This window comes from Mastacembelus armatus, chromosome 20, assembly GCF_900324485.2.
Source record: "Mastacembelus armatus chromosome 20, fMasArm1.2, whole genome shotgun sequence".
NCBI classification, from domain to species: Eukaryota; Metazoa; Chordata; class Actinopteri; order Synbranchiformes; family Mastacembelidae; genus Mastacembelus; species Mastacembelus armatus.
In genome coordinates, this window is record NC_046652.1 from 18,705,058 (window position 1) to 18,725,606 (window position 20,549).

The 20,549-nt window shown below is 43.3% G+C and overlaps 1 protein-coding gene, 1 long non-coding RNA gene and 2 pseudogenes across 2 annotated transcripts in view; 1 reads left to right on the forward strand and 3 right to left on the reverse strand.

Annotated features, from left to right (window-relative positions):
• Positions 1-1,074, reverse strand: part of LOC113121924 (uncharacterized) — a 308,641-nt gene extending 307,567 nt beyond the window's left edge. Inside the window, exons 1-2 of the long non-coding RNA XR_003294802.1 lie at positions 1,022-1,074; positions 21-70 (exon numbers count right to left, since the gene is read on the reverse strand). This is a non-coding gene — a long non-coding RNA (uncharacterized LOC113121924). The remainder of the gene's footprint in view (positions 1-20; positions 71-1,021) is intronic.
• Positions 1-20,549, forward strand: part of LOC113121849 (uncharacterized) — a 1,077,549-nt gene that overhangs the window by 442,404 nt on the left and 614,596 nt on the right.
• The window catches only part of LOC113121854 (uncharacterized), a 957,344-nt pseudogene that overhangs the window by 277,216 nt on the left and 659,579 nt on the right, over positions 1-20,549 (reverse strand).
• Positions 4,761-19,910, reverse strand: LOC113121868 (protein NLRC3-like; annotated as a pseudogene).

A 20,549-nucleotide genomic window follows, 5' to 3' on the forward strand; every position in this document is an offset into this window, starting at 1 on the left:
AATGTTTCCATGTTACTCACAGGATTTGTCTTTGGAACATTGAGTCACTGTTTCCCCCCTGGAGCCAAACCTGTTGGAACCAACCTCAGTTAGAAGGAGAGTAAATAAATAATCAGATTCTCTTTTCCTCCTTTTTATTTCCTCCTTCTCTCAGCAGGCGTCCACATACAAGGAGTCATCAAACCCTCAACTAGCTCCAGACAATACACTGCACCACCACACATCATGGATCTGCAACGTGTGTGTTCTGTCCAGTCCCTGCTGACAATCCCATCAGATTTCTCCTCAGTTCATCACAGGCTGTAGTTTGGATTCATTCCTTCACATTATGGATTAAACTGTTCACTGCTAGAATTAGATCAGACTGAACTGAAATGATCACAAACCTTCAATTGACCTGATTTGCTGATTCAGAGCCCACATGACCTCTGACAGAACCTAGGACTCAGCCCACTGCTCTGGTCTTCACTGTGACTTTAAGGTGAACCAGGATTTGGTTCAGACTGGGATCCTGTTTGAAGACTGACTGGAGTTTTTCCACTTTGTTGATTGGCTACTCATAAATTCTCATGTGAGACATTAAACTGATCCTGCTTCAGTGCAAGTTAGCTATAGATGACTATATTGATCAACCCAGTTTCCATGGTGACCGACCAGGCCAAAGTGAACCAGTGTTTGTTGGATTGAAATGCAGGAATTAAGCTCAACCTCAGCTGCCTGACATTGATCTGGATAAAAGACTGTTTTTGTGTTCCTGACTCACTGACTTCATCAGCAACAGTCGTCTTCACATCAACTCAAACACATGATCACAACAAGCTTCTGGCTGATCTGACTGGCTGACTGTTGTCTCTCTCTCTGTCTTTCTGTCCAATCCTGAAGCCTGTCCCTGTTCTCCTCTCACAGCTTCACTGAGAAGGTTGGAGCTTTACAGGAAATCCTGGATCTTTGCTTTGATACTGACTGGGTTTAGTCCAATCCTGCTGAAAGCACCATGGACTGACTCCAGCCCTCTACTGACCTCAGAGTCTGCAGGCTACAGTCTTGACTCTGGACAAGATCACGCAGCTGATGCACATCTGGATCCTGCAGGTTGTTCCCACTCAGGTCCAGTTCTCTCAGATGGGAGGGGTTGGACTTCAGAGCTGAGGCCAGATAACCACAGCTGGTCTCTGACAAACTGCAGCTCTCCAACCTGAATAAAGAAGCAAAGATGTGACGTTAGAAACCAAAGTTCCTCTTGAAAGTGTTGAATGTTTCAGAATGTGTTCAGAGCTGAAGAAGGTTTAGAAAGTAGAAGTTTAGAAAGTGGAAACTCCAAACAGCTGAAGCCAACAGGATGCAGGTTCAAAGCGGTCCCATCCAAAAAGGGACAAAGAGCTGTCATTAATATGAATGCCAACATGCTGCTGCTTCAATAAAGACGGAGTGACTTCAGCTCTGAAGCTCTGCCAGCACCACCTGTGGCTCCATCAATACAAACTCATGTTGTGCAGCCACATTTCTCTGAGAGGGAAAACAGCCTTTCCCATGAAGATCCTCAGTGTGGATCAGTCTAATATCAGCCTCATGTCTGCAGTTTAGTGTCAGCACAACTTTCACATCACATTCATCTCAGCACACAACCTAAACATGGGGTCTGACCTCAGAGTCTCCAGTCTACAGTCTGGACTCTGCAGTCCACCACACAGCTGCTGCACTCCTGGATCCTTCAGGTCGTTCCGACTCAGGTCCAGGTGTCTCAGATGGGAGGGATTGGACTTCAGAGCTGAGACCAGATAACAACAGCTGGTCTCTGACAAACTGCAGTTCTCCAACCTGAATAAAGAAGCAAAGACCAACTTCCTGTTTTCTTATTGAACAAACATGAACAATGAATAGAACAACACAATATTATAAATACAACACAAGTGTCAATAGAAACTGGTCCATCCAGGCTGTTATGATGAAATTAGCTGAGGTGTGAATTGATGTCACATTAACATGAAGAAGAAAGTGCAGAAAGATGAAAAATCTCTGACTTTAATTCAAAGTCATTGTGAGAAACAGGAATTTCCATGTGATGTTTTCAATTCGATTCATATGGAGTTAAACTTTCCAACATCTGGTCATGTTGGGTGGGATCGGTTCATTTGACACAGTGGTGCTCGGCCTTTTAGCCTTGCTAGTCTTGGCCCATGAGGCAGCAACAGTAGCAAGGCAGGTTTTGACGCCACGCAGCATCTTCTTTCTTTAAAGCCAAAATATTTCCACACAACTGACACACTGTTCCTCTTTGGCACTAAAGTTTCCATAGAGTCGGGTTCTGTGGAGACACTGGACAACAGATCAAGGTCCAATAGCAACATGGGTCAAGGTAATGCTTTGTCTGTCCACTGATCTACTGTTTCTTACATGTTGGGACCAGAGGGTCCTCACAGGACTTTGTCCATTTCAACTGACTGAATGAGGGATTATTAGGCTGCACTAACTGGGACTCCCAACAGGTGAGTCCAAGGTCAACCACCTGCTCCAAATCCAATGGCAACATCTAAAAAGGGGCCAATAATCTAGTCCAGGACCTGTTTGGATTTCTGTGTGGAAGAAGCTGTCTGGAAGTTGAGGTTCAGCTTGTGCTTAGGGTTCACCAAGTAGTGCTTCTGGTTTGGCTTTGTCTCCAGGAAATCAATGGAAGTCAATGGAATGTCCTCTGAAGTGATGGAAACACACCTGTCTGTGTGTGTTCTCAACCATCAATATCAATGATCAAAGAAATATTTCTACTGCATCAAAGAAACTGGATCCATTTCCAACAAATATTAGTTCAGAGGATTTTCTGCTGACACATGTGACTCTTTAGACACAATGAGACCAACTTTCTGTGAGACTCAGTCATTTGGGACTAAAGACTGAATTTAGCCTCAGAAAAATCCAAAGACAGGAAAAGAAAATCAACTTCAATAGAAGTTATGTCTGTGCAAACACTGAGTTCAAACAATAATTCAACACTAAAGATCTACAATAGGAACAAACAGTCAGTGAACTGACCTCAGAGTCTCCAGTCTACAGTCTGGACTCTGCAGTCCACCACACAGCTGCTGCACTCCTGGATCCTGAAGGTTGTTATCGCTCAGGTCCAGGTGTCTCAGATGGGAGGGGTTGGACTTCAGAGCTGAGACCAGATAACCACAGCTGGTCTCTGACAACCTGCAGCCTCTCAAACTGAATAAAGAAGCAAAGAAGGAGATCCAATGTGACACTGATGTTGATGACAATGAGGATGGTGATGATGATGATGACAATTCTTCTTCTTTTCATTAGAATAATGAGATGAGATCAACTTGATTAATCCCTGAAGGGAAATGTAGAATGATAATAATGAGAAGAATAATATGAGAACAGTCAGAATAATAGTAATAATAGTCTGACTATATCATGATATTATTGTCAGCACATGGGAAGAGAAGCTGCTTTCCAGCCAACAGCAGAATCAATCTAGTTGATGGCTCATACTGTCACTGTGCAGCTTTAAAGTTTCCTGCTTAAAGTTTGTTGACCCAGTTCCAAAGTGCAGCAAAACAATGCATTGAATTGTTCCTCCTTATTCTATCTGAGCCAAGGAAGCTCCCCCAGGCTCTCCTGTCTCCTGTCTCTTCCCTCTCTGCATCTTCTTCTCTGGCTTTATTGGCTGCAGCCTCAGCACAGCACAGAGGTAAAGCAGCAGCAGCAGCAGCAGCAGCTCAGACACTAAACACAGCTCAACCACCTGGACACATGATTTCATCTGTGTGTCTCTGTGCTCCACATGTGCTTTCATTTCTATGGGATCAACTTTATAGAGACACTGTGGATTTGTTCTTCACAATGACATTTGGATCAGGGAACAAACTGGGTGGACAGTGTCAGAACCAAAAGCTGCTGGCTTCAGTTCAGGAACAAAAACTACTCAAAGCTTCTTCACACAGCATCAGGATTTGAGGCCTTGGCAATGACAACAGGCTGACAACTGCTTTCTAATGGCCCAGTCCCAATGCACAGACCAGATCATGTCCTTGTGTTGGGACTGATCCCCACTGTGTCATTGGCCACTAAACACAAGCTTTGGAATCCCATTCATAGATTGTTGACAACTGACTGTGTCATATGTTTTCTCTGAGTTTCATCAAGTGAGAAAAATCAGATAGAAATGCAGAGAAAATCCAACATTATCGTCAGCAAACTGATGCTTATTGTGTGGTTTTTGGGACAAAGCAAGACCCAATGTCCACTACAGGGACGTGTTCTTTCCCAAAAAGAAAGAGGACTTTGTTTCTCACGGCCCAAAGTCTTCACTTCTATTCCAAAATGGAAATATTCCAACCTTTTTCCTTCTGGCTCTCAGGAGGATGTCAGATATTAGTCTGGTCCAATATTGACATATTGTTGGGATCCAAACTTGGACAAACACTGGACAGTTTCAGTTGAAACAGTTTCAGCTTTGGACTGTTTCCACAGTTTGTTTAGAAACACAAAGGATTCAGAACAACTTCCTGACAGATGACATTTTTGGGACACTCTGTTCTTCAAAGCTTCTATAGAAAGAAACACATCATTATTAATATGACTATTCAATATGAGTGAACACACATTATTGAAGACAGCTCAGTGAAATGAAGTGAAACTGAAGGAATCATTCTTAGTCTGCTGAGAATAGAAGAACAATGAAAACACTGAATGGAACAACCAACATTCACAGGAGCTTCAGTTGTGGATTCAACATCTAAGATCTACAATAGGAACAGTCAGTCAACTGACCTCAGAGTCTCCAGTCTACAGTCTGGACTCTGCAGTCCACCACACAGCTGCTGCACTCCTGGATCCTGCAGGTTCTTGTTCCAGCTCAGGTCCAGTTCTGTCAGATGGGAGGGGTTGGACTTCAGAGCTGAGGCCAGATAACCACAGCTGGTCTCTGACAAACTGCAGCTGATCAACCTGAATAAAGAAGCAAAGAAGGAGATCCAATGTGACACTGATGTTGATGACAATGAGGATGGTGATGATGATGATGACAATTCTTCTTCTTTTCATTAGAATAATGAGATGAGATCAACTTGATTAATCCCTGAAGGGAAATGTCAAACCCTGAGCCCAGTCCCAAACAGGGTTAGTAATGCCTTGTCTAGCAGAAGTCCTTTTGTCACTAAAAGGTTCTTGTAGAGACATTGGACAGTCCACTGATGGATGGATCAGTGACAGGTTTGCTAAATAAAGCTCTTGGGCCATGAGAGTAGCTGACCAGGATTTTGGTCAAACAGTCAGATGGAGCAGTTTGAATGGTTTTCTGGTCGTCCTTCAAAGAGTTTCTCAGGATTCCCAGACACACATGGAGCCGGTCTTTCTTCTACTGACGTTCTGCCTGTGGGCAGTATCTTCTTCAACTCTGGCTCATATCATTTAACCAGGGTTCTGTAGAGACTTTAGGTCTCTTCATCCTGAGGGGGGCGATAGAGGCCAATACAGTAGGACATGTAGAGTGAAAAGATGAAATTAAATCCTGTGGACTCAGTGAGGAAGTTCAACCATCCAAAGTTGATAAATGTGTGTTCATAAATGCATCATTGAATTCCCCAGGAGTTTGTGGAGGAATCTGACAAGGACTGAGCTGAAATACTGGATTTACATGGAGTCAAGGGAATCTGGATCTCAAGAACAACAGGAAGGGAATTGGAAATGGAGGTGTCCCCAAAGGGGCCTATAATCTAGTCCAGGACCTGTTTGGATTTCTGTGTGGAAGAAGCTGTCTGGAAGTTGAGGTTCAGCTTGTGCTTAGGGTTCACCAAGTAGTGCTTCTGGTTTGGCTTTGTCTCCAGGAAATCAATGGAAGTCAATGGAATGTCCTCTGAAGTGATGGAAACACACCTGTCTGTGTGTGTTCTCAACCATCAATATCAATGATCAAAGAAATATTTCTACTGCATCAAAGAAACTGGATCCATTTCCAACAAATATTAGTTCAGAGGATTTTCTGCTGACACATGTGACTCTTTAGACACAATGAGACCAACTTTCTGTGAGACTCAGTCATTGGGGACTAAAGACTGAATTTAGCCTCAGAAAAATCCAAAGACAGGAAAAGAAAATCAACTTCAATAGAAGTTATGTCTGTGCAAACACTGAGTTCAAACAATAATTCAACACTAAAGATCTACAATAGGAACAAACAGTCAGTGAACTGACCTCAGAGTCTCCAGTCTACAGTCTGGACTCTGCAGTCCACCACACAGCTGCTGCACTCCTCGATCCTGCAGGTCGTTGTAGCTCAGGTCCAGGTGTCTCAGATGGGAGGGGTTGGACTTCAGAGCTGAGACCAGATAACCACAGCTGGTCTCTGACAAACTGCAGTTCTCCAACCTGAATAAAGAAGCAAAGACCAACTTCCTGTTTTCTTATTGAACAAACATGAACAATGAATAGAACAACACAATATTATAAATACAACACAAGTGTCAATAGAAACTGGTCCATCCTGGCTGTTATGATGATATTAGCTGAGGTGTGAATTGATGTCACATTAACATGAAGAAGAAAGTGCAGAAAGACGAAAAATCTCTGACTTTCATTCAAAGTCATTGTGAGAAACAGGAATTTCCTTGTGATGTTTTCAATTCGATTCATATGGAGTTAAACTTTCCAACATCTGGTCATGTTGGGTGGGATTGGTTCATTTGACACAGTGGTGCTCGGCCTTTTAGCCTTGCTAGTCTTGGCCCATGAGGCAGCAACAGTAGCAAGGCAGGTTTTGACGCCATGCAGCATCTTCTTTCTTTAAAGCCAAAATATTTCCACACAACTGACACACTGTTCCTCTTTGGCACTAAAGTTTCCATAGAGTCGGGTTCTGTGGAGCCCGAGGCCACTGGACAACAGATCAAGGTCGAATAGCAACATGGATCAAGGTGATGCTTTGTCTGTCAACTGATCTACTGTTTCTTACATGTTGGGACCAGAGGGTCCTCACAGGACTTTGTCCATTTCAACTGACTGAATGAGGGATTATTAGGCTGCACTAACTGGGACTCCCAACAGGTGAGTCCAAGGTGTACCACCTGCTCCAAATCCAATGGCAACATCTGAAAAGGGGCCAATAATCTAGTCCAGGACCTGTTTGGATTTCTGTGTGGAAGAAGCTGTCTGGAAGTTGAGGTTCAGCTTGTGCTTAGGGTTCACCAAGTAGTGCTTCTGGTCAATTTAAGTTGGAGGTGGACGCTAGTGCGCTGGGAGCAGGTGCCGTACTCCTACAGGAGGATGATGCGGGCATAGACCATCCGATTTGTTATTTCTCGAAGAAATTCAAAAAACACCAGCTACATTATAGCACCATCGAGAAAGAGGCCTTAGCCTTGTTATTAGCTCTACAACACTTTGAAGTGTACATTGGATCAAATTCTCAGACAACCCTCATATTCTCTGATCACAACCCTTTAGTTTTCCTGACTCAGATGCAAAACCACAATCATCGTCTTATGCGTTGGTAATTATTGTTACAAGATTATAATGTTGAGATTCATTATAAAAAGGGGTTAGATAATGTTATGGCAGATGCTCTGTCACGGTGTTAAGAAAAAAAAGAGCAAACATTTTCCCAAGAAAATGTTTGGCCTTAGGGGGAGAGGTGTTGTGACCCTAGGGGTCATTATGTGTGAATTTATTGTTATGTTGTGAACTGCTAGTTCTCTCCTCCCCAGTCTGGGTATATGTGCATGTATGTATGAAAGAAGTGGACGTGAACTACCAGTGGAGCTTCGTGATTGGTCGGTTCGAGCGGAATTGACGTTCCTGATTGGTTCAACCTTCCGGGATGACGATAAGAAGCTGCGACCAAGTCCCGGAAGAGAGCTCTTCTCCGATCTCTACCGCTCCCAAGCCAGTGTTAGTTGTAGTCGTCATGTTAGCAGGAAGTATTTTGGAAAGTCGTTTTGTAAACCAGTTTGTAGAATAAGATTTGTAGTGTTTATTTTGTGTAAGGCTGTTTGGATAACTCACACTGAATATAGCGAGCACTGTTTCTTTATTTATTAGTCCCTAAGAAGAAAGCCTAGGTGTTTTTGTTTCATTTTTTTTCCTCCTGTGTATTTGGTTAGGAGTTCCAGGAAAAGAAAACCTGTGATTTTTTTTGTTGATTTTCTTTAGTTAGACGACGTAGGGCTATTATAGCGTTTTGCTAGTAATTTGTCAGGCTTCGCCGTTTGTTTTCAGCTTCTGTTTTGTTTATTTGAAAATAAATAAATTACGTTCAGAGGTAGAAGTCGTGAGGGTTTTTTTTCTTGTTTGTTGAGAGCGGGAGAGTGTTGTAAGGGAAACTCACATCATGTTACGTACCAGCAACCCCTAGGCCGGTCGTAACAGGATTCAACATCTAAGATCTACAATAGTAACAGTCAGTCAACTGACCTCAGAGTCTCCAGTCTACAGTCTGGACTCTGCAGTCCACCACACAGCTGCTGTACTCCTCGATCCTGCAGGTCATTCAGGCTCAGGTCCAGTTCTGTCAGATGGGAGAGGTTGGACTTCAGAGCTGAGGCCAGATAACCACAGCTGGTCTCTGACAAACTGCAGCTCTCCAACCTGAATAAAGAAGCAAAGAAGGAGATCCAATGTGACACTGATGTTGATGACAATGAGGATGGTGATGATGATGATGACAATTCTTCTTCTTTTCATTAGAATAATGAGATGAGATCAACTTGATTAATCCCTGAAGGGAAATGTAGAATGATAATAATGAGAAGAATAACATGAGAACAGTCAGAATAATAGTAATAATAGTCTGACTATATCATGATATTATTGTCAGCACATGGGAAGAGAAGCTGCTTTCCAGCCAACAGCAGAATCAATCTAGTTGATGGCTCATACTGTCACTGTGCAGCTTTAAAGTTTCCTGCTTAAAGTTTGTTGACCCAGTTCCAAAGTGCAGCAAAACAATGCATTGAATTGTTCCTCCTTATTCTATCTGAGCCAAGGAAGCTCCCCCAGGCTCTCCTGTCTCCTGTCTCTTCCCTCTCTGCATCTTCTTCTCTGGCTTTATTCACCTGATAACATCATATCAGGATGGATTTTTAATAGTGCCCATTCTGGACTGGGTCGCCTTCAAAACTTGGATTTTCTTCTAAAATGACAGAAACTGATAAAAAACACTTTTTTCTAAACCTTGAAATGTCAGATGAGTAACTGGTCTATAACTGGATCAAACTGAGGGGTCAACATGGTTTTTCAGTAACGGAGTGACCACTGCATGTTTGAAATCAGCTGGGAACACACCTAGACTGAGGCACTTATTCATGAAAGAGCTAAAAACCTCCTTAAGGACTTTAGCAGGAACTCCATCCAGGGGACGGGTTGGTTTCAAGTGTTTCACCACTTCAGAAAGAAAAGACAATGAAACAGGCTCAAAGTGCTTGAAGACACAGAGCAAATCAAACCCTGAGCCCAGTCCCAAACAGGGTTTAGCAAGGCCTTGTCTAGCAGAAGTCCTTTTGTCACTAAAAGGTTCTTGTAGAGACATTGGACAGTCCACTGATGGATGGATCAGTGACAGGTTTGCTAAATAAAGCTCTTGGGCCATGAGAGTAGCTGACCAGGATTTTGGACAAACAGTCAGATGGAGCAGTTTGAAAGGTTTTCTGGTAGTCCTTCAAAGAGTTTCTCAGGATTCCCAGACACACATGGAGCAGGTCTTTCTTCTACTGACATTCTGCCTGTGGGCAGTATCTTCATCAACTCTGGCTCGTATAATTTAACCATGGTTCTGTAGAGACTTTAGGTCTCTTCATCCTGAGGGGGGCGATAGAGGCCAATACAGTAGGACATGTAGAGTGAAAAGATGAAATTAAATCCTGTGGACTCAGTGAGGAAGTTCAACCATCCAAAGTTGATAAATGTGTGTTCATAAATGCATCATTGAATTCCCCAGGAGTCTGTGGAGGAATCTGACAAGGACTGAGCTGAAATACTGGACTTACATGGAGTCAAGGGAATCTGGATCTCAAGAACAACAGGAAGGGAATTGGAAATGGAGGTGTCCCCAAAGGGGCCTATAATCTAGTCCAGGACCTGTTTGGATTTCTGTGTGGAAGAAGCTGTCTGGAGGTTGAGGTTCAGCTTGTGCTTAGGGTTCACCAAGTAGTGCTTCTGGTTTGGCTTTGTCTCCAGGAAATCAATGGAAGTCAATGGAATGTCCTCTGAAGTGATGGAAACACACCTGTCTGTGTGTGTTCTCAACCATCAATATCAATGATCAAAGAAATATTTCTACTGCATCAAAGAAACTGGATCCATTTCCAACAAATATTAGTTCAGAGGATTTTCTGCTGACACATATGACTCTTTAGACACAATGAGACCAACTTTCTGTGAGACTCATTCATTGGGGACTAAAGACTGAATTTAGCCTCAGAAAAATCCAAAGACAGGAAAAGAAAATCAACTTCAATAGAAGTTATGTCTGTGCAAACACTGAGTTCAAACAATAATTCAACACTAAAGATCTACAATAGGAACAAACAGTCAGTGAACTGACCTCAGAGTCTCCAGTCTACAGTCTGGAATCTGCAGTCCACCACACAGCTGCTGGACTCCTGAATCCTGAAGGTTGTTGTGACTCAGGTCCAGTTCTCTTAGATGGGAGGGGTTGGACTTCAGAGCTGAGACCAGATAACCACAGCTGGTCTCTGACAAATTGCAGCCCCTCAACCTGAATAAAGAAGCAAAGAAGGAGATCCAATGTGACACTGATGTTGATGACAATGAGGATGGTGATGATGATGATGACAATTCTTCTTCTTTTCATTAGAATAATGAGATGAGATCAACTTGATTAATCCCTGAAGGGAAATGTAGAATGATAATAATGAGAAGAATAATATGAGAACAGTCAGAATAATAGTAATAATAGTCTGACTATATCATGATATTATTGTCAGCACATGGGAAGAGAAGCTGCTTTCCAGCCAACAGCAGAATCAATCTAGTTGATGGCTCATACTGTCACTGTGCAGCTTTAAAGTTTCCTGCTTAAAGTTTGTTGACCCAGTTCCAAAGTGCAGCAAAACAATGCATTGAATTGTTCCTCCTTATTCTATCTGAGCCAAGGAAGCTCCCCCAGGCTCTCCTGTCTCCTGTCTCTTCCCTCTCTGCATCTTCTTCTCTGGCTTTATTGGCTGCAGCCTCAGCACAGCACAGAGGTAAAGCAGCAGCAGCAGCAGCAGCAGCTCAGACACTAAACACAGCTCAACCACCTGGACACATGATTTCATCTGTGTGTCTCTGTGCTCCACATGTGCTTTCATTTCTATGGGATCAACTTTATAGAGACACTGTGGATTTGTTCTTCACAATGACATTTGGATCAGGGAACAAACTGGGTGGACAGTGTCAGGACCAAAAGCTGCTGGCTTCAGTTCAGGAACAAAAACTACTCAAAGCTTCTTCACACAGCATCAGGATTTGAGGCCTTGGCAATGACAACAGGCTGACAACTGCTTTCTAATGGCCCAGTCCCAATGCACAGACCAGATCATGTCCTTGTGTTGGGACTGATCCCCACTGTGTCATTGGCCACTAAACACAAGCTTTGGAATCCCATTCATAGATTGTTGACAACTGACTGTGTCATATGTTTTCTCTGAGTTTCATCAAGTGAGAAAAATCAGATAGAAATGCAGAGAAAATCCAACATTATCGTCAGCAAACTGATGCTTATTGTGTGGTTTTTGGGACAAAGCAAGACCCAATGTCCACTACAGGGACGTGTTCTTCCCCAAAAAGAAACAGGACTTTGTTTCTCACGGCCCAAAGTCTTCACTTCTATTCCAAAATGGAAATATTCCAACCTTTTTCCTTCTGGCTCTCAGGAGGATCAGGTCAGATATTAGTCTGGTCCAATATTGACATATTGTTGGGATCCAAACTTGGACAAACACTGGACAGTTTCAGTTGAAACAGTTTCAGCTTTGGACTGTTTCCACAGTTTGTTTAGAAACACAAAGGATTCAGAACAACTTCCTGACAGATGACATTTTTGGGACACTCTGTTCTTCAAAGCTTCTATAGAAAGAAACACATCATTATTAATATGACTATTCAATATGAGTGAACACACATTATTGAAGACAGCTCAGTGAAATGAAGTGAAACTGAAGGAATCATTCTTAGTCTGCTGAGAATAGAAGAACCATGAAAACACTGAATGGAACAACCAACATTCACAGGAGCTTCAGTTGTGGATTCAACATCTAAGATCTACAATAGGAACAGTCAGTCAACTGACCTCAGAGTCTCCAGTCTACAGTGTGGACTCTGCAGTCCACCACACAGCTGCTGCACTCCTCGATCCTGCAGGTTGTTCTGACTCAGGTCCAGTTCTGTCAGATGGGAGGGGTTGGACTTCAGAGCTGAGGCCACGACTTCACAGTGAGTCTCTGAGAGTCCACAGCCAGAAAGTCTGTGAGGACACATATATTAGAAAAGCTGTTATTATGACAGAGACAATATATTGAGTTGAATCACTTGATGTCAAACAGGGACATGTCCTGTTGTGTCTTCACATCAGTGGTTCAGCTGATCTTCTCTCAGTGGGTTGGACATGAAATAAGAATTCTTCTCACTCTCTGTCACACTGCACACGCTTCATCTTTGTTCTGCTTTCATCTTGGACAGGAAGCAGAGAAAACTCAGTTCCTTTGGAACTTCCACAACAGGCCTGTCCCTGTTTATTCCAATGTTGGACATTTGTCCACATGTGGCAGAAAAACATCAGTGTGTGAAGAGAAACAGAAGAAAAATGTGTCCCATGGAAAAACCATTGGAAAGAAAAAGAAGAACTGTGTTCATTCACTGGACAGAGAGAAAAAAACAACAGGAACATCTGCAGCTTTTGGACTGACACCATTTGGAACAGCTCAAGAACATCTGGGACAAAATCCAGCTGCTGTCATTCTCACAATAAACAAGAGGAACATTATGGTGATGATCACCCAAGTGAAAAATCAATCTATTGTTTCAGACTTCAATTCTACTTTTAGCAGATAAAGTGTGTTCACACATTTTACCAAGTGTATTTGTGCTTGTGTTGAAACGTAGTAAAAGTACATTTTTGGTGAGTCTCCAAAGTACAAGATTAGTCAAAGAGTTACTGAGACAAAAAAAGCAGATTCAAAGTCAATGTTTGCAAAGTATATTGAAATGATCTCATTACTTCATTAGTCATTTAGCAGATTTCTTCAAAGTGCACTTTACTTTCAACAGATTTTGAAGTATATTTACTGATATTTTCCAAAAGTCTGTTCATGGTTTGTGTTTTTACTTCAAATTGTCTCATTCTCTTCCAAATATAATACTATGCCTCCATTTAACTTGAGCTCTATTTCAGTAGACTTATTTAAAGTACACAATGTATGTGTTCCTGGCTGTGGGAAAGTGGACTCTTGGAAGTGGTCTAATTCCTGTGGACAAAGTTTCACTTCAAAATACTCTTTCATACTACATGTTTACTTCATGTATTTTGGATGTTTGGACAGAATTCTTCGGAGAACTATGCACAATCCTGAAGATCACTAAAATCCATGTTAGTCCCATAGTGGTGCAGCCAAATAATACTTTGACCTCACTAATAGAAAACACAAACTGTTGTTCCTGTTTATTGTTATTGTTGTTACCTTGAATGACTTGTTTTGTTCCAAAGCCCTTAAATGGCTGGATTTAATAGTGTTAGAGTTCAAATCAATATTTGTTGGACTGACGGGTTTTGGACTTTGTGTAGGAGTTCAGATTATTTTCAATCCTTTTAGAACGTCTTCAAAGTGCACTGGGCTTTTCAAAGTAAGAGCATTTGAGAACATGCTGACAGGAAGTAGTGCTTTTAGTCCAACATCATTGGATTGGAATCTAAGTAAAGTATCTACATTTCAGACTCAGTGTTTGGAGAATCCATTCAGAGGGCATTGTTGGTGTATTTATTAAACACACAATGATGCTTATAGTGGACTTATATTTACTAGGAATATCAATCCAATATCATTGTGTCTTTTAATGCAATATGTTCAACTTGGTCAGTGGCTCATTTTCACAACAAATACTCAAATACTTGGAAAAATATACTTTGCATACTTTTTTCACATTTCAAACCTCATTCTATTGTATTTCATACATAGTTCAAATGAGTTCAGAGTATATTTCAAGTACATTTACTTTGGCTCAAAGTCTATTAGTAATACACTGTCAGTTTAATGTCACTATAGATTTTTGACATTTGTAACAAGTCAACTTCAAATGTTTCATGTATATTTTAACAGTAATGTAGTATTTTGGGCAGCAAAAGTACCCAATAATACGTGAAAAATAGGTTTTTCATGTACTAAAGCAGATTTATACTGCAGCTTCCAGCAACTTCACTGGTTTCATTTTAACACAACTTCATGTACTTCAAAGTATTTCAAAAGTATACTCAATATACTTTTAGAAAATATACAAAAATAGATTTTTTTCACTTGGGCACATCTGGACTTACTTAGCCTTTCTGCAGTTCCTCACAGCTGGAATCAGTCTCCATCGTCCTTGGTATGATGTCTTGTACTTCTTCAGGTCCAACTCATCCAGAACCACCTTTGACATCTGCAGCATGTAGGCCAGAGCTGAGCACTGGATCTCAGAGAGACTCTTCTCTGATCTGTTCCTTGACTTCAGGAACTTTTGGATCTCCTGATGGACTGAGTGGTCGTTCAGCTCCATCAGACAGTGGAAAATGTTGATGCTTCTGTCAGGAGAGATATCATCTCTGTTCATCTTCTTCAGGTTGTTGATGGCTCTCTGGATGGTTTCTGGACTGGTCTCTGTCTGACCCAGCAGGCCTCCTAAGACTCTCTGGTTGGACTCCAGACAAAGGCCATGAAGGAAGCGGACAAACAGGTCCAGGTGGCCACTTTTACTGTCCAGGGATTTCTCCATGGCTCCCAACAGGAAGTGATCCAGATCCACAGATGGACATCTGTACTTTTCCTCCAGGAACTTCTTTAGTACCTGCGTCTTCCTGTTGGAATAACAGTGGACCATGTAGACTGCAGCCAGAAACTCCTGAACACTCAGATGAACAAAGCAGTAGACTGATTTCTGGAAGATCACACTCTCTCTTTTGAAGATCTCTGTACAGACTCCTGAGTACACCGTGGCCTCTGGGACATCAAGACCACACTGCTCCAGGTCTTCTTGGTAGAACATGATGTTTCCTTCCTCCAGATGTTCAAACGCCAGCCTCCCCAGCTTCAGAAGAACTTCCCTGTCAGCCTCCGTCAGCTGCCGTGGACTCGTCTCATGTCCTTCATGGTACTTGTGCTTCTTCCTGTTTGCCTGAACCAGCAGGAAGTGTGAGTACAGGTCAGTCAGGGTCTTGGGCAGCTCTCCTCTCTGCTCTGTGGTCAACATGTGCTCCAGAACTGTAGCAGTGATCCAGCAGAAGACTGGGATTTGACACATGATGTCGAGGCTCCTGGATGCCTTGATGTGTGAGATGATTCTGCTGGACAACTGTTCATCCCTGGACCTCCTCCTGAAGTACTCATCCTTCTGGGCGTCAGTGAAGCCTCGGACCTCTGTCAGCCTGTCCACACACGTAGGAGGGATCCGATTGGCCGCTGCGGGTCGGGAAGTTATCCAGACCAGAGCCGAGGGAAGCAGATTCCCCTGGATGAGGTTTGTCAGCAGCTCGTTGACCGAGGCCTCCTGTGTGACATCAGACACCACCTTCCTGTTGGTGAAATCCAGTGAAAGTCTGCTTTCATCCAGGCCATCAAAGATGAACAGAACTTTACAGACAGCCAGCTGCTCTACTGTGACCTTCTGTAATGTTGGATGGAAAACATGGAGCAGCCTGAGAAGACTGATCTGCTCATCTGTGATCAGGTTCAGCTCCCTGAACGAAAGCAGGACCAGCAGACTGACGTCTTGGTTTTCTGAGCCCTCCGCCCAGTCCAGACTGAACTTCTGCACTGAGAAGGTTTTTCCAACACCAGCGACGCCGTTGGTCAGAACCACTCTGATGGGTCTCTGCTGGTCAGGGAAGGCTTTAAAGATCTCGTGGCACTTGATTGGAATGTCATGGAGGGTCTCCATCTTGGAAGTGGTCTCCAGCTGCCTGACCTCATGTTGGGTATTAACCTCTTCACTCAGTCCCTCTGTGATGTAGAGCTCAGTGTAGATGCTGTTGAGGAGGGTTCCACTTCCTGTTAGATCAGGTCCTTCAGTCACACGTTCACATCTCGTCCTCAGACTGGTCTTATGTTGATCTAAAACCTCCTGCAGACCAGAGTATACTGGAAGACAAGAAAAAGGGTCCAATGAAACAGACGTTTGTGTGACACAGAATCTCGACTGTGAAAGACCAACTCAAATGTAGAACAATCAGTGAGTCCTACTGGTTCTGGGTCTTTTTCCACACTGGGGACAGGGACAGTCTCCTGGTGAACCAGACTGGTCCCAGTATGAGGTGATGCACCGTCTGCAGAACCAGTGTCCACAGCTGGTAGAGACTGGATCCTTCAGGACATCGTGACACAAAGCACAGCTGGACAGCCGCTGCTTCTCAGAGACCTGAGTCCTGGTCCTGTCCCTGTGGACATGAAGCAAACTGGGATTAGTTGAGGTGGAGTCATGTTGAGTGAGGAAACTTTCTTATTGTTTGACTGGACAGAAGCTGGAAACTCCCAGCTGTCTCCCAGCTGGCTTTAAATCAGTTTTCCTCCACAGCTGAACTGGCTGATAATGAAGTTTGGAATCTGATCAACATTCAACACTGAGTTTGTCAGTTTGCAAAGGTTTGCAGCTCAACATCAAGATGATCCAGTGAGATGTTCATTGAGGGAAAGAAAGAAGAGAGAAGAAGAGAAATGTGGTGAGAAACAGAAAAAGTGATAAGACAGAAACATTTCCATGTGACAGCAGAAATAAAGTCATCAAACAATGAGACTCCTCAGTCTGAACAAAGGAGATGGAATCATTTTACTAACTCAATGAAAAAGAACCAACTTCCTTTTCCAAAGTGCATCAATGACACCACGTCTGGAAGTGGATCAATCCCTTCAAAGCTGCACAATAACAGCAGGAAACTGAAGGAGAACTGCATGTTGGAGTTTTTTGGAAGGGTTTCAACCACTGCATTCCTGATGCAACAGCAGCACCAGGGGACTGCAAACATAACGCTGGGAACAACTAGGATGTTTTCAGTCACTACCACTGTAGACAGGCTGAGCTCTATTTAGAACAGCCAGAGGCCTGAGCTGCTCCACATGTGGAAAGATGTGTTTCTCTTTCCTCAACTGCTTTAGTTTGACTTAGTCTCATTATTATGTGTGTGTGTGTTGTCAATCAACTGAAGCATTAAAGGGACAAACTGCTTCCTGTTTGGGTCCAGGATGGGCAGAGTGTTGCTGCATTGATCCAGTCCAGGACAACAGCAAAGGGAGGTTCAGTTTGTGGAACACAGTCTCACATTAGAAGAGACAGGTTTTCTTTAATGCTGGAAGAAATCTGTGCTGTTGTCAGTGCAGCCTTATCCAGGCCTGCTGTTAAGAGGACTTTGTTTCCAGCTGACTGCACGTCTCTTTATGCTACACACTTGTGGGAAATGGACTGAAACACAAGCCTTCAGAAAGTCCAGGCAGCTGATCCTGATGTCATGACCATGTTGTTGGAGAGACCTACAGCAGGTCGTCCTGTGGCTGCAGGACTTACTACCTTCCAAGCAGTTTGGTGGAAACTTCTGTCTAAATGTCTTTGTGACATCATGAGCATCTCCAGCTTTTTTTAAAGTCTGCAGGCAGAGTCCAACAGAGCGACTGAATAAATAGGCCACAGAATCAACATGCTAGATAAGATCAGATATTAGAATTGAACAATAGCTCAGCTCATCAATAAAATAATATCTACTCTCAGTCGTGTTGTTAGACTTGAAAGCAGAACTTTGCCTGCATCGTTGGAGGAGGGGGAGGAATCTGATGTGGCACATGGAGACACAGAAAGTATTTCCATGGTAGCAGATGCAGGTGCTGCACAGACAAAGTAAATCCTTAGCCCTGCACAATAAACAATGAATGACACTGTGTTAATGCTGATACAACAAAGCTCTAGAGGGGAATCTAGAAACAGGTTGGACTGTGAGAACACAGGCTGATTCAAACTGGGCTTCCTTCAACATCAACTGATCATCGATCAATTCAGAATCAATACTACTGAGACCATCTATGTTCACTGACAGAAGGGCCAGATGGTGGAGTCTGTTCCGGCCCAGACCGTGTTAGGCTTTATGAGTTTAATAATCAGTCAGAAAAGCGGCCGACAAACAGAGACACCAAACCTAAACCCTGATCAGAGAGCAGAGCATAAAGCACAGCTCTGTTTCTTTAATGGGCTGTTCCTCATTGGTGCCACAATCTTACGCATTAACATTAACGCTGCACATGTGTTTGCATCCAAAAAGCAGCTGTGTTCATTGGGACTGGTTGGCTCAGTGAACTACTGTGCTGCACAGTATTGAGCTGGGTCTCATATTCCATCCTTTGTGGACCTGCTTTGGCTGCGGAGAGTCAAAGTGATGCAGAGACATTTAATAATACTAAGAACTGACCACGTTAGCTCTGCAGCTGGAGCTGACGCTCTAGACTGGATGTTCACGTCCTTTCTCACTCGCTGTGAACTGCAGTGAAAAAACCAACCAGTCAACAGAGGTGTGCAGGGGGAGGGACCGTTACCACGGAGATGGTTTTCCACCTGGAAGCTGTGAATTCCTTCTGACGACTGCATTTAAATGCAGATGAAGAGCTTCGGTCTGTTGTTTCTGTCGGGGACTACACTAACTACTGACACGGCCTCTTAGAAATTCCAACCACAAATATGTTGATTGGTGTCAGTCGGCCTGAAATGTTTCCAGGAAACAGGTTTTTTCGGACTAAATATCTGATCCTTCAGCACAAAAGTCCGTTTTCTGCCCACAGCCTAAATTTGATATATTCTATATATATTTAAAGTTGGATATCTCCTCTCAACCATAGAGTGCAGCTCAAAGGTAAGCCAACGGGTCTCCTGCACCACATCACTGCATTGTTTTGGTTTGTTTAATGAATCACAGGAAAGGACACCTGATGTTAGTGGATCAGGATTTTGTCTTCCAGACCACAGACTCATCTTCAGCTCAGTTTACACTAGAAACCGTCTCTTACCCTGAGTCTGAGGGTCCAGGTTCAGGACTGAAGTCTGGAGGAAAATGTTTGGACCAGTCAGTCTTCATGGACAGACAGCTGGATCCTGGAGATCCTGGTCTCTTTCTGGGGTACCCCCCTCTGCAAACACAAACAGTTAATGTGCCGGATGTAAATGTCCATACATGTTGAGTAGTGAACTGTGTCCACTCCACATGTCCATGGACTGACAGAGACATTTGGACCATGGACTCATCTTCAGCTCAGTTTACAATAGAAACTGTCTCTTACCTCGAGTCTGAGGGTCCAGGTTCAGGACTGAAGTCTGGAGGAGTTTCTTTGGACCAGTCACTCTTCATGGACAGACAGCTGGATCCCGGAGACCCTGGTCTGTCCTCCTCTTCCCCCCCACAAAGACTCATCTTCTGTGGTCTGAGAGGGAAACCAGGGACCCTGGAGACCAGAGGAACAAGCCCAGTCAGCTGTCCCCCTGTAACGGCAGCAGCTTCTTATTGATTGGACATTAGTTTGATGGAACCATCCCAGAGACACAGTGTGACTGTGACGTCAGGAAACACAAGTCTAAACCAGACTCAATCCCAACATTCATCAGTGACATGGATCAATATGTGCAGGTGTCATATTAACACTCACCCTGCTTCCCACTTCCTGTTTCCTCCTTCTTCTTCTCTGTGGACTTTAAAATGGAGTCTGACTACACACTTTGCTCTTCTTCACATGTGGCAGTGAGTGGACGCTCTGCAACACAAACAGGAAGTCAACAACATCACAGGAAGTTCTCAGAGTCGCTCCCAGTGGAAATGGTCCCTCCAGAGGCCTGGTGGTCTCAGTGTTTAACATGTCTCTGGACTATCAGAGGACTATCCCAGTCCTTATTAAAGCTTTCTACAGCATCAGGGGATCAAGTGGGACCTCAGAGTTTCAGCCTGACCAACTGTTGTTGCTGTTTCCAGCCACTAGATGGAGACAGAAGCTCAGGGAAAGATGATAGTTCCATGCATCCATTTTCTATACCGGCTTATTCCTTAACCAGGGTCATGGAGATCTGCTGAAGAAATATGATAGTTTTCATATAGTCATGGACATAGTTAAAGGAATTGGCGTTTTGTGGCTGTTTTGTAGACTGAAGCAGAACTAAAGTCTGATAGTGGATGTGGGACTGACGGCATCAGGATCAGTTTTCAGGGTTTCACTTTCTGTCATAATCCCTCTGGTAAACTATAAAACATATATATAAAAAAGAAAAACATACATTAAATGATCGTACTAACAAGTACTAACTGGAGTCATGATCCCTGACACCTGATTTGGTTTATCTGTGTTGAA